General features: G+C 39.7%; 1 long non-coding RNA gene across 1 annotated transcript in view; it reads left to right on the forward strand.

Annotated features, from left to right (window-relative positions):
• Positions 1–15,130, forward strand: part of LOC123613716 (uncharacterized) — a 241,328-nt gene that overhangs the window by 56,553 nt on the left and 169,645 nt on the right. The window lies entirely within an intron of this gene.

Genomic DNA, 15,130 nt, shown 5'->3' on the forward strand with positions numbered 1-15,130 from the left:
AAATGCTATTTATTCCAATTTGCAGTGATCAAGTTGAGTCTTAGGGAGAATGAATTGCCCCTTCTAACTCATCAGCCCAGAAAGTATGTGCGATGAGATTAGAGTTAAGGTGCATCTGGCTCCAAAGCCTAGTTTTTTCCATTATGAGAAAAGCTGTTCGTCTGACATGGAGTATGGAATGGGGACAGAGACAGATAAAATGACAGCCCAAGAATGGAATTAATAAAGCAGCAGAGACACATTTCCTAAAAAAAATTGGTCCAACATGCCCCAGAAGAGCCAAAGAAATATTGGATACCATAGTGAAGGGTAATAGAAAAAATAAAACAAACAAACAAAAAAAATAGCACTCTGCCCACAGTGAAACTTGAAGAGGAATGATTATGAGCACAATGCTAGTATAAACACTCGAGGGGTGAGGACTTGTAACAGCACCCGCTCCTGTGTGTTCCTTGTCATCGTGTCTTGCAGAGGCAGCATGGATTATTAAAAATAGTTCTGAAGCCCATGTTAGATCAGCTACTTCTTTTCCTTTTGGGTCACTCAGGCTAACACAATAGCAAAAGGAAATTTGTCAGTTTGTTACAAAGTGCACAACAGGCATTTACCCTGAGATATTAAAAAAAAAAAAACCCCAAAACAGCCCAGAAGTATCTGTACTTAGAAGCTATTAGTTGCTATGAAGTTTGCTATGGTTGGTTTTTCCATCAGGAGAATCAAATTTCTTATTGTGCTATGAGCCTCCTGCCAGATCATTTTTTTTTCACACCTTTATTGTGGTTCGGTTTCTGTGCAGTAAACTAGACATATTTCAAATGTACAATTTGATGAATTTTGATAGATGTATACACTCGTGAAACCACTACCACAGTCAAGATAGCTAACATTTCCATCACTCCCCAAGAGGTGCAGCTTTTGAATTCCCAATTTATCCCTTCCCACCCCTTTTACCCCTGGTAACCATAAGTTTGTTCTCTATGTCTGTGAATGTGTTTCTGTTTTGTAGAGAATTTCCCTTGTGTCCGTTTTTTTTAGATCCCACATATAAATGATATCGTACGGCACTTTTCTTTCTCTTTCTCCACCAGATCATTTTTAAAGGCAAGCCATAAAATGTTTCTCTCTACTCTGGCAGCACGGAGGAAAACTTTATTAGGAGAAAAGTAATGCAGTTTGAAAGAGTCCTGTAAACCAAATCTGTTTAGGGAACTTAATTCTGGGCTTTACGAGGCAACCACGTCTTTCTTTGCCAGTAAGCACACAGCTCTCCAATGCCTATGCCAGCGGAAAGGGTGTTAACGTGGTGGTCGGGCTGTACCAGTTTTGTGGCAGACTGGAAAATGTGGGGAGGGAAAGGTGGTAGTAAAGTCCACTGCCCTTCTGCTGTGACCCACAAAGGTACATAACAGAGAACTGGGAACATGGGCCAGATCAGCCTGATAAAGATGTTCATTTGCTGCTCACCATGTGTGGCTGGAGCAGATGTGGAAGCTGAGTGTGTCTGAGCATAAGAGTGCCTTAAGGTCTTTTTCTTGCCTATCCCCTCTCCTCATTTTAAATGAATAACAATTAGCCTGGTGATTTCCAACTGATTAGTGATTTTGACTTGTTCTTTCCCTCACCACCAAAAAAAAAAACACACAAAAATCCCCTAACCCTGATAAAAGGAATATATGTACATTCATCATGGAAAACTCGGACAATATAGAAAAGCAGAGGGAAGGAGAAAACAATTCATCATAGAACAAGTAACCGTGCTGGTTTTCTTTGTGCTTTTCCATACATATTAAAAAAACATAATTACAATCATATTATATATACAAAATTGTTATGTCCTGATATAAACATCTATTTTTGTGGCTATGAAAGTGATATATATGCTTTGCAGAAAACTTAAAAAATATTAAAGTATAAAGAAAAAAATAATTACACAGAATTTCAGAGATAAATGCTATTGCTCCGTTTTATTGCATGCATTTTAAAATGTCTTCATTTCAAAGTTTAAAATTGAGTAAATGCAGGGACATCTATAATTGGTAGGTGGAAGACGATAAAAAGAGGGATTGAAGAGGATGATATCTGCTATAAATGAGTTTATTATTTCATTTTTACCAACAGAAAAAACAAAAATCTCTGAGATTTAGGTCATTCAATATGAGTTTTGAAGTTGCAGAAAGTAATTATTTGAGTTCGTTGGCAATGGAAATGGTTATTATGTTACTCTGTGCAGCTATGCTTTCAGGGAAGAAGGAAGAAAAAGTACTTCAGTGATGCTCCCAGCACAGCATCTTAACCACGTAGTTTTTTATTAGAGCAAGTGCTGGAACAGAATAATATAAGTTACTTCAAGTGGTAATCAAACACGGCAAAAGCTTTTATCTGAACTCTGGGATAAGGAACAGAACTCAATAAACATGCTTTCTGGCACTGGTAAGAGAGAGAGAGCAGCCCAGGGTAGGATTGCAGGGCCAACCTGTATCTTGAGTTGTGGAATCCATCTTGGAACATAAAATCCAACAGACGTACTTGTTTAAGGCCCAGCCTGAGTAAGGGAAGACTGGTGAATCATTTGATACCACAACTGACAGATTTTTGATCTCTTAAATGTGATTCTTCTCTTGTTTCCTGGAGCATATTTTTAAGTGATTTCTTTTTCCACAGAAGAATATGTGGTAGCGTATTTTACCTTTACACATGGGGGACAACTTGGCTGGGTATAAAATTCTTGGCTACTCTCCCTCCCCCACCCAATAGTAATCATAAAATAGTCGAAAAATTAGAATTCTAATACTGATGTTTGTAGTAAACTCAAGTTTAATGTTTCTTTACTGTTCTTTGCCTTTAGAATATACACCGTAAGGAGGTACAGCCATAGCTTTGTATTCAAATAAATTTTGAATACTTCTCTGTGTGGATACCAATTTTATATGCAGTTGAGTTCATTTTGTTTCTGATTATGTATGATTTTAAGGCTTATTCTTAAATTTAATTTAATATTTAAATATGTGGACTATTTACACACTTAAAAAAATCAAAATTATGAACAAAAGTATATTTAGAGATGTTCCTATCCCTTTCTTCTCTACCCCGTTATCACCACAGTCTGTAGACAACCATTAACTAATTTTTACATTTCTTTCAAAAATAAGCAAATTTTCTGTGTATACTCACCCTCTTTCCTATATAAAAGACGTCTAACTATATAATATTTTATACTTTAACTTTTTAACCAAGCAATATTTTTTAGAAGTTATTCTGTATTAATTCATAGAGAGCTTAACTTTGCTATATGGTTTTCCACTGTGTATTATGGGCTATTCACCCAGCCTCTTACTGAGAGATGTTTGGGTTTCCAGTCTTTTGTGATTACAAATGCCTCAGCCATGAACGCCCTTGTGCACTGGTTGTTTCATATATGTGGATGTTTGTATTCAGGGTCTTTGTCATTGTACTTTTGTCCAGGTGGTCTCTGTTCTGGGGAAAAGCCTATGGTTAGGCTTTCTCAGGTCTGCTTTATTTGCTTTGTAGTGTAGAAGTAAATAAGTAAATTCCTTTTGGATATTGGTATTAGGTTGCTATCAGTTTAGACTTCAGTATTTTTGTCTCTTTCTTTAGGTCCTAAGTATAGGCAATTCTTTCCTTCCATGTGTAAAACATTTTTGTAAATTTATACAGGAGTTACATGTAGAAAAGCCAGACAATGGACTTACTTTGATATAAAGAAGGTAGGAGTTCCATTCCCAGAGAGCTAAAACAGTGATAAGATCCCTAATTACACCTCAGTTTTTAAAATACAGTCATTTATGATTTGTTGCCAACATTTGGTACATGTTCTTTAATTGTGTTCTTTTCCTTCACAATTTTTGAGCACACAATTGACCTGCCTAAGTCCAATGAGACTCTGATTAAGGTGAAAGATTCTCTGTCTTCCAGCTCCTTAATGATTTTCATCTTTTGTCTCAACTGTGTTACATTTAGATGCACTGTACTCCTTATCACTTACATCAGCACTTCATTCTTCTGTTCTCTATTCAGTTTCATAAAACAGTAGGGCGAAATATGATAAACATCCAACTAATCACACACACATCTCTGAACTGAAACAGAACAGTTCACTTTGGGGTAACACCAGCATGCGATAGCTTGAATTGATCAGTCCTTGGCTGCGGAATGAAAATGTTGAGTGAAAGCGTGGGAAGAGGTTTGGAGTGATAACATATAATGTGTGAATGTACAGACTGTTTGAAAGTTGAACATGAAAGTTGAGCCCCGTCTCTATTTCATGAAGAGTAGGAAAAGGCAGCCTGGACAGCTGCTATGTCAACGCCATTTTAAAGTGAATGATGAAAATGCACCAAAGAATGTGTAGGCAATCTTCAAATGATGATCTAAGGTGTGTGCCAATTGCATTACAAAGTTGGTCATTTGATATGAAGTTCTAGCTGTCCTCCTCACCTCTCTCTTACCTCTTTCCCTCCATCCCCACCGGTCCCCAGGTTTTACTTGAATGCTGAGAGGGCACTAAGGAGAGGATCATTGATGGCTGGCGTCTCCTAAAACAATGTGTGAATTAGAGGCATTTTTGTTCTTGTCCTACTTCTGTGTCCTACTTATAGAGTTTTTATAAGGCAAGTGATTTTGCCTCTGCATCTTGACTGTTAATTATGACTTGTGAAACATATAGAATCAGCTTTGGATGGTACTTGAAGGAAGGGTTCTACTGGCTTCAGAAAACCTGGATGGGATGGCAGGAAACACCTGCTGACTTTGTGGGGAAGTAACATGTGGTCTGGAGCAGGTGCCTCAGGACGGGCAGGAGAGCTTCAGAGTATGCACAAATGAAACCACAAGCCAGGGTCAAGATCAGGAATCCATGGCTGAAAAACATAAAATGAGATGAAAAGGAAAGTTCTGAAACAGAGCAAAGACAAGCCCTGGGAGTGGAGGTAGAATCAAGACTGGAGGCTGAGAAAAAGAGGAAGACACCTGATCACAAGTTTAAAACAGGGGACAGGACCCAGAATGAGCTGTCATTACCAGAAGAATGTTCCAGAGGCTGTGGCTCAGAGACTGAAGCCAGCTGTGCAACCCACATGCCTATGCTTATAAAACTTTTCCAAAGGACACTTGTGTAATACAAGGATTGGTTAAACAGAAAAAGCAAGGAGAAGAAAGCAGACACCTAGGAGATGGTATGCACATCCAGGGAGTGAAAGCATTAGAATCCTGACTATGATGATGATTTAGAAGAGTGGTTTTTAACCTCTGTCCTATAGAGCTACTTTGCTGTTCCTTGGCCACTGGGAGGGTGCCTTCAGTGTCCCCGGTCCCTGGGAGAGTAGGAAGGTCTGTGGGAGGAGGTAGGAGGGGAGAGATGGCCCGTGATGGGAGGCTACTGCTACCTACCTGTGTTTGACGGTAGTTCTCCTTTGGTCCTGTTTTGCATATGGGGTTGTGACGATGTCATTTGAAAGAAAGGTTCTACTATGTGTTAGTTTGCTGTGACTGCTGTAACAACTGACCACAAACTGGATGACTTAAAAAGACAGACGCGGAGTCTGATATGAAGGTGTGGGTGGGACCACACTCTTTCTAGACCATCTAGGAGAGAATCATTACTTCCTTCCTCTAGTTTCTGGTGGCTTTTGGCACTCCTTACCTTGTGGCAGCATCTCTCTGCTCCGTCTTCCTATCACCTTCTCTTCTGTAGATGTGTGCCCAATCTCCCTCTGCCTTTCCCTCTCTCTTTTCTTTTTTAATTTAAAAAAATTTTATTGAGGTATAGTTAATTTACAATGTTAGTTTCAGGTGCACAGCAAAGTGATTCAGTTATACATATACACACATATATATTTTTTCTTTTCAGATTCTTTTCCATTATATTTTATTACAAGAAATTGAATATAGTTCCCTGTGCTATACAAGAGGACTATTTTGTTTATCTATTTTATATATAGTAATATGTCTATTAATCCCAAACTCCTTATTTATCCCTCCCCGACCCTTTCCCCTTTGGTGACCATAGTTTGTTTTCTATGTCTGTGAATCTGCTTTTGTTTGTAAATAGAATTTGTATCTTTTTTTTTTAAGATTCCACATATAAGTGCTATCATATAATATTTGTCTTTCTCTGACTTACTTTACCTCTGCCTCTCATAAGGACACGTGATGGCATTTGGGGTTTACAGAGATAATGCTGGATAATCTCTTCATCTCAAGATACTTAATTACATCTGCAATTAAATACGCTTTCCAAATAAGGTCCCATTCACAGGTTCTGGGGATGAGGACTTAGAGATATCTTTTGGGGGGAGGGGCAACATTCAGCCCACCACATGCAGCCAAAAAAAAAAAAAATCGGAAAATTTCTGAACTAACATGATAAACATCAATGAATTGGTTTGAAAAAAGAAAATGTAAAGAGCCCTGACCTTTTGTGTTGGGAGGAAGGCAGGCAGAGAAAGACAGTTATGCTACAATTTGATCCTTAAATATTAGGCAGATAAAACAGGGTAGGAAGCTGATTTAAGCAACAAACAAAGGGTAGCATATTCATTGAGGGACTGAAAATGACCAGAGCTGCCCTGGAGCCATTGGCAACGGTGAGGACTCCATCAGCTCATTCACAGCCTCTTCCGTTGCCTCTCAACCCCGAACACTGGTGTCTTTGAAGAACAATCAGGTAGGGCTCATCTGAATGTGGCATGGTTCTCTAACAAAAACCTAGGCTTAATAAAAAAAAGGGAAGGAAGTAGTTAGAAATGACCCTACCCCTGTGTACATGTAGCTAGCACACTGACGTAAGCATGGCATATATAACAAAGATGTAAGTGATCCAGTCGCTGAGTTTCTTATCTTATTCCCCATACCTTTCCTACTAAGGAATGAGTGAAGATCTTTGGCCATGTCTAAGGGAGTGGTCTTTATTTTATTCCATTTTCTCTACCATGTAGATCCTGTTTTTCCCTTTGTAATTAATAATGTGGGGAGATACTTTGAGACCACATAAATATCCCATTCCTCATCAAACTTTCTAGATTTTTTTTTTTTTTTTTTTTTGCTTTAGCATCACTGTTGATTTTTTTTCTTTTTGCCTTTTTGCTGTGATGGTTTTACTAATGCTATCATTCCTTCTATACTTATTAGTCAATAGTCTACTAAAAGGAAGAGCGCTCCCTTTTTCATGTTTATTTATTTAATCATCTGGATAGACTCATATACTCTTATTTTATTCAGTGGATTATAATACATTAATTTTTAAAAATTTATTTTCATACTCTGATTGTCCCAAATTTAGCCAGTGGGAGCCCCTCAAAGCTGCTGCCTGTGTCCTTTTCACATGTTCTCATCCTTCTTTGAGCACTTCTTCACTTTTTGGTATAAGGTGTTCCATGACCGTCTTGTATTTTCCCTGCCCCAGCTCTGGAATTAGCCTTTCCTCCAAGGGGCATGGTTCCGTTTAGTAGGCTGTGGTATTTACAAACCATGGCCTGGAGGCGATTTGTTTGTTTGTTTTGCAATACATGGATACTATCTAAGAATTAAAAAAAAAAATCTGTTGTAGGTCTTGTCTTAGTTCTTCAGGCTGCTATAACAGAATATCATAGACAGTGGCTTATGAACAGTCAAAATTTATTTCTCACAGTTCTGGAGGCTGGACATCCAAGATCAGGGTGCCAGCAAGGTCAGGTTCTGGTGAGGGTGCTCTTCTAGGCTGCAGACTGCTGACTTCTCTTTGTGTCCTTATATGGTAGAAGGGGTTTGGGAACCCTGTGGGTTCTCTTTTTTTAAGAGCACTAATGCCCATTCATGAGAATGCTACCCTCATGACCTAATCACCTCCCAAAGGCCCCACCTCTTAATACTATCACCTTAAGAAAATTAGATTTTCAACATTTGAATTCTGGGGGGACACAAACAGCCAGGTCATAGCAAGTGGTCTGAATTTGGGTCCCCTAGAAGCTACCTTTGATCCAAGAATTCAAGGGCAAGCTGTTGACCTGGCAGGGCGGTGTTAGGTGAGAGAGAGGCGAGACAGGAAGGGTGCTGTCAGGCTGGCTACCATAGTGGGGCACTTTGAAAATGGTGCAAAACCCACACCTCAAAACAACCCTGGCCAAGGGGTGAGATGGCTAGAGTTTACACCCACCACCTGCCAGGCCTAGTCTAGAGCTGCTGTGTGGGGTAGGGTGGGGGGGTAGGTGCGGATGAGGGGTGCGGGAGGCATTCACATTCCCAGGACCCTCTAGCCCCAAAAGGTGGCTGGAAGTCAGGCTGGCTCACACAGACATGGAGATGGGGTTAGAAACTGGGCACCAACACTGTCGGCCACCAGGTCCTGGCACCACCAGGAAAGGGGAGTGAGAAATAAGAGAGAAAAGCTTTGGGCCCTTTGAAGGAAAGTGCTTTTGGAGGCCTGGAGGTTTCCTGACTTGGGTACAGCCTTCAGGTAAGAGGCCTGAGAACTTTACACACCAAGACCACCCTGGCTTGGCTATTACCACTCCCATTGTCTCTCCTCAGAAATTCCCAGGCCTTGTATTCAGCCTCATCCACTCTTGGCCACGTTGATCAATATCTGGTTGTAGTGCTGGGCAGATGACTTTGAAGAGGGCGTACTGGGAGTGTTGGGGATGGTGGCAGGAAAAATTACTAATTTGGGATGGAAAATAGGAGGAAGGAGGAATAGGTGTCATCTTGGACACCTTACTTTCTCTGTCACGTCATATTCAACATCTCAGCAATGTTTGTATCCCAAATTGGTCATGTCCAGCGCCCCTACTGCTGTGTGCTGATCCTGGTGGCCACCACCTCTCACATGGATCACTGCCATCATCTGGAACCTCTCTGTCAACTCCTCCCTTGCCCGCTATTCTCCATGCAGCAGGTGTAGTGCAGATTCTGGATATGTTACCATCCTGCTCAGAAACTTCCAGTGCCTTTCTGTGACACTGAGGAGGAAATCCAGATTCCTTCCCATGGCCGACAGGCCCCATGCCACCTGGCATCTCCTGCCTCTCCACTCTCCTCCCCCAGCTCTCTCTGTGCCCTGTTCTTCTGCTCACTGAGTCTAGAACACACCAGCTTCTTTTCCCACTGGCCTCCGTGTTGCTGTTCCCTCTCCTTGGGATGCTTTTCCATCAGAGTGATATGGCTCCCTCCATCCCGCCTCCTGTCTTCTCATTTCCAACGTCACCTCTTCTCCAACCACCCCATCTGCTCATCACTCTGTTCCTTTAATTTATTTTGCTTCAGAGGCCTATGGAAATAAATGAGAACCCAAATGAGAACAAGCAAAGGCCACGTATTCAGAGTTTGCTACAGCAAGGGAGTCAGCTCCATCCCTTGTATTTGGCAGAGATTCAAAGGCAGGCAGAGTGGGAAAGCTTTCTTGTGAAAAAATGGGAAGGCTTCATGTATGACCTGACTGGAGGCTGATGTCCTAGGGAGGCTGGAGGTGGGCTACCTAGAAGGGGTGTAGTGCGTGAATGGGTAAGGCTATATTTGCTTCTCTGGTTGGTCCTACGTTGGAAGCAGGGGCAAACATTAGGGAAGCTGCCAGTTATTAATCAAGGCCTGGCCATTTGGGGCTAATTGTTACAGGGTTATTGTTTGGCTTGTGAGCTATCACTAGAGATAGTGGTCTGACCTCCTACAAGTCTGATGATAGCAGGCTGGCTTCCTGGGTTGGTTTCCTGGACAGGCTGCTGCAGGTTGTATGTCAGAGTTCTATTTATGTATATATTCTGGCCATCGCCTGTTTGTGTACTCAGTCTCTCAGCACTCACCGTTTGTCAGATGTGATGCATGTTTGTTTCTCTAGTTAGTGCCTGCCTCGCAAGCGAGAGGAAGCTTGGTGAGGGAGGGAAGGGACCTTGTCTTGTTGCTGTAGCATCGCGAGCTCTTCTAACTGTACCAGGCACATGGTGGGTTCTCAACAGTTATGTATGGAATGAGGGCGTACTGATGCCCGATCCTTCCTCTATGTAAGTTTCTATAAAGCTTCTGCTTTATATCTCTTTCTCTCTTTATGGGCTGGCATTTTGGACCAGGCCAACCACCATCTGGAGAAAGTTGCAGAGAAGATCTGTGTGGGTTTTAGATTCAGGGAACCAAACTCATCCATCTTAGAAGCGAGGCAGGTGAAAGAACGACCAGCCTGGTGGGTGGGGGTGGCATCCTCTAGTGAAAGATGGCAGCCTTGACTCAACACCTACCGATTCTTTTTTTTTTTAATTGAAGTATACTCAGTTGACAATGTTGTGTTAATTTCTGGTGTATAACATAGTGATTCAGTTACATGCATATATATATATGTGTGTGTGTGTGTGTATATATATATATATATATATATATATATATATATATATATATATATATATATATATTCCTTTCCATATTCTTTTTTTCATGATAGGCTATTACAAAGTATTGAATTTAGTTCCCCGTGCTGTACAGTAGGACCTTGTTGTTTACCTATTTTATACATAGCAGTTAGTATCTGCAAATCCCTAACTCCCAATTTATCCCTGCATCCTTTCCCCCCCGGTAACCACAAGTTTGTTTTCTATGTCTGTGAATCCTCGTTTCTGTTTTGTAAATAAGTTCTTTTGTCTCTCTTTTTTAGATTCCACATATAAGTGATATCATATGGTATCTTTCGTTCTCTTTCTGGCTTACTTCATTTAGTATGACAATCTCCAGGTCCATCCATGTTGCTGCAAATGAATGCTTACCAGTTCTTAACATGTCAGAATGTGGGCTTCCTATTTACAGAACCTATGAATTGTCAAAAGAATCTTACACCCTGGAGTTTTGTGTAAATGCTTCCAATATTTAAATATTAGCCACCAATAAAATACAATGTATTGGGGTTGGGGGAGGGAGGCAAGAAAAACCAACTGTGTTTGTGGACTACCTTCAGTCCTTCCGCAGCCAAGATCGACCTAGGGGCTGGGTTGTCTCCTCGGGTCCTCTGTAGAAGTCTCTGGGTCTTCCTCTCCTTCCCCAAGATGGAGATTGGAGGTTAAGGAGAAGACAGCTGGTGTGAACCCCTAAGCTCCGGCCGTTAGACACCACTGGCTAGGTCTCAGCGTATCAGTTGCCTTCGAATGATTTTCTTCATTAGGAGTCATCTGTAGACTTGAGGAGGGTGATTGCATGAGGCCGTTTTGCCCTGAGCTGATTGTAAGTGCAGCCGCAGGAGCCATCTCCCTGATTAGAACTGAGATTCTGAAGTCAGATGAATTAATAATGAGGTTATGGGGAGAAGTGACTCTGCTCTTGTTTATTTTGAGAAGTTTTAGGTGCTTTCACTTAAAAAAAAAAGAAGTGATTTCTCCAATCTTTAAATCACAGATTTGTACCTGGAGTAATTAAGCTTATTTTCCCAGCATATGACCCTTTAGGAAATCTTTTACCTAAGCACCATCCATTAGAGTGTGCACAAGATTTAAAGGTAAGGATTCTGGGCAATGCTGGTTATAAAACGGGAGAGGAAAGGGAACACGAAAGAGTTACTGGTTGTTGTTTTCACAGCTGTCACTTCAGAGCCCCACAAAAATTATTTTCAAAATGGATTTTTTCCCTCCAATTTCAGGAAAATGCCAAAATGCAAACCAGCTTCGTTGATATTATTTAAGAAGCCATTATCCTTGGTTAAATCTAAGCACAACAAAAAATGCTATCCAGTTTCTTCAGAAACAGGAGATAAACTGTATTTGGGTAAGGTTAACATTTTGCCAAATTGTATGGCGGTAGCAAACCCCATATTTATTTGAAATTGCTTAAAACTTATCTCCCCCCCAGCTCTGACTGAGCTAATTAGAACCCACAGGGAATTATGTGGGTAGTGATGGGAAGAGGGGAAGTATAAATATGCAATGCAATTAGCACCTGCTCTTTTTCTGTTCGATGCAATCTGGAAGCTCATGAGTTTGCAGAGGCTTGGAACAATAGGATCCTTTGATACCCAAGCTGCTAGGGGAGTCCATAATTATGATATAATAGCTTGCCAGCCTCTTACATGCACGAAGGTAGAATGGAATATGAGTAAATAAAATCCAGCAATTTTCTCCATCCGTAATTCTTTATATCAATAGTATATTTTCTCTGTTCTTTTTTTTTCCCCCTAAGGAAGATAGAAACTTACATGAACATTTTATGTACTATCGAAGGACTTCATCTCCATGGGAATAAATTTGGTTTGCAATCAGTTAAATGAGAGGTTTTCTTGGTGTTACTACAAGTTGAAGAAAGCTATTCCACAATGACCTCTTCCTATTACACACAGATGTCTTTGACTTTGCTTGCTACTGTTGTGTAAGCTCATGCCAGTAGATAACCTGAATTTTGTCATTTATTCCTTGATTTGTTAGGACCGTACCCAGTCTGGGCTGACCTCTTAGGTATGTGACTTGTGAAGTCTCTTATAATTGCATTTAAAGCTAGCATTATTATAAGGGGCAATCACTTTCTACATGATATATTTTTGTAAGGTTGGAATTCTGTTCAACCATAGACTGTTTCTTTTGTCATCAGAAAAACCAATAAACAATAAAGATAAATGTCATCTTTAAAAGGAAATAAAGCTAGCTCTATACAATATAAAGATGAACAAGCTTTTTGCTAATAATTTAAATTTAATTTTTTCTTTATTTAGAATGACATTAAATAACAAATGACAGGTGAAGAGAGAGACCACAAAACAAAGGAGAAAGCTTTATATTTTAGTACCTTTAACATCACTTTTTTCCTGCTTTTTGAACAAGGGGGGCTTAATTTGCATTTTGCCCTGAGCTCCATGAATTATGTAGCTGGCTCTGTACCCAGGCACAGATAAATGCAATTCAGAGATTCATTCACTCATTCAGCAATGGTTTATTGAACATTTATTGAGTATACCACAATGCCAGATACAGGAGATGCAAAAAAGAAAAAAAGCGAGGGGAGCTGGTGTCTGCTTCCTTCTGCCTTAGCACTTGTTTTGGGGAGAAATGCCTGCGATCTTGTAGATACTTATGGAACCTCATGGCCAAGGTCTGGGGGCAGGAGTGAATTCCCAGTTTCTCCTGGTGATGGAAGGAGTCCTGAATGAATTTGTAGTGTTGCTATTTCTGATTGTATCTGAGTGTTCAAATTTGTATGACACTTTAGAAACACTCTTTTTGTTAAGACAAAACCAAATAATTAGAGCTAGCAGTACAGAAATTGGAGGCTTTCACATCTTTTAATCCAACTTCATAAATTAGAAGAGAGACCCTGCAGATATCTTTAGTCAAATCTGTGAGAGTGACTGTACCCTGCTAATAATTGTCAAAAGTAGGACTAAAACCTAGGTCATCTGGTTGCAAAGTCTTTCCCACTGCATTCCAGTGATCTACTCGTTGCAATCCTTAATTCGACCACTATTCTTACTTTCCTGTTACTAACAAATGCTGGAGAGAATGTGGAGAAAAGGGAATCCTATACTGCTTGTGGGAATGTAGCTTAGAGCAGCCATAATGGAAAACAGTATGGAGATTCCTTAAAAAACTAAAAATAGACTAACCATATGATCCAGCAGTCCCACTGCTTGGCATATATCCAGAGGGAACCTTAATTCAAAAAAATACATGCACCCCAGTGTTCATACCACCACTGTTTACAATAGCCAAGACATGGAAACAACCTAAATGTCCATTGACAGATGACTGGATAAATAAATTGTGGTATATTTATATAATGGGATACTACTCAGCCATAAAAAAAGAATAAATAATGCCATTTACATCAACATGGATGGACCTAGAGATTATCATTCTAAGTGAAGTAAGCCAGAAAGAGAAATAAAAATACCATATGATATCACTCATGTATGGAATCTTAGAAAGGAAGGAAGAAGAAAGAAAGAAAGAAAGAAAGAAGGAAGGAAGGAAAGAAAGAAAGAAAGAAAGAAAGAAAGAAAGAAAGAAAGAAAGAAAGAAAGAAAGAAAGAAAGAAAGAAAGAAAGAAAGAAAGAAAGAAAGAAAGAAAGAAAGAAAGAAAGAAAAGAAAAGAAAGAAAGAAAGGGAGAGAGGACATTAATGAACTCATCTACAAAACAGAAACAGACTTGAGACATAGTAAAGAATTTTATGGTTACCAGGGAAAAGGGAGTGGGAAGGCATAAATTTGGGAGTTTGAGATTTGCAAAGGTTAACCACTATATATAAAAATAGATAAAAAAATTTCTTCTGTATAGCACAAATTTCTTGTATATTCAATATCTTGTAATAACTTTTAATGAAAAAGAATATGAAAATAAATATATGTATATATGTATATGCATGACTGGGACATCATGCTGTACACCAGAAATTGACACATTGTAACTGACTGTACTTCAATAAAAAAAAAAAAAGAAATTAGGAAGTGGTACAATACTTTGTAGATTTTATTTTATTTTTTGCTTCATATTGAAATTTATGTAAGAGTCTTTTAAAGAGCAAATTTTTTTGGTGCACTTAAATTATAATTTTTTTTCATAAAAGCCAACTTCTCCCTAACCACTGATATCCTGTGTGAGGAAATGCCTGTGTTCTAGAACCGGCCTTCTGTGTGGAAGAAGCACAGGCTTGGCAGGTAGGCTAGGGGGAATCTGAGTCTGCCTTTGAAGAGCCATGTGCCTTTGGAACTGTGATCAGCCTCCTTGAGCCTCCAATTCCTCATCTTTAAAGCAGGGATGGTAACGACTGTTTCATCATGATACTAGAGGGTTTAATGCAATGAGGTTATAGGGTACCCAACAGATACTGGGTGCTCAGTGCACGTTGTTTCCATCTCTTGAAAGACAAAACGTTTATTCCCCCCACCTCTTTTAAGCCTTCTACCTTGTGATATTGCTCATTTTACATCCATGGTCTGTCTGTTTTATCTGCGTTTGATACTTAGGAAATGTCTATGACTTTTAACTTTCCATGAATGTATTGATAAAGAGAGAAAAATGTGACTCTTCAGTTTCAGTATTTTCCTTCTGTGTTCATTTTCTGTCTCAATGGTGAAATCCCAAAATACTAAGAATTTTAGGGGAAGTATCAGAGTCATAGAGTTGAATAATTCTAAAATGAAAAGGCACTTTGGGGATAATCTTAAAAGCTATGATTTAAAGAAG

Source organism: Camelus bactrianus, chromosome 5 (assembly GCF_048773025.1).
Source record: "Camelus bactrianus isolate YW-2024 breed Bactrian camel chromosome 5, ASM4877302v1, whole genome shotgun sequence".
Taxonomy (NCBI): domain Eukaryota; kingdom Metazoa; phylum Chordata; class Mammalia; order Artiodactyla; family Camelidae; genus Camelus; species Camelus bactrianus.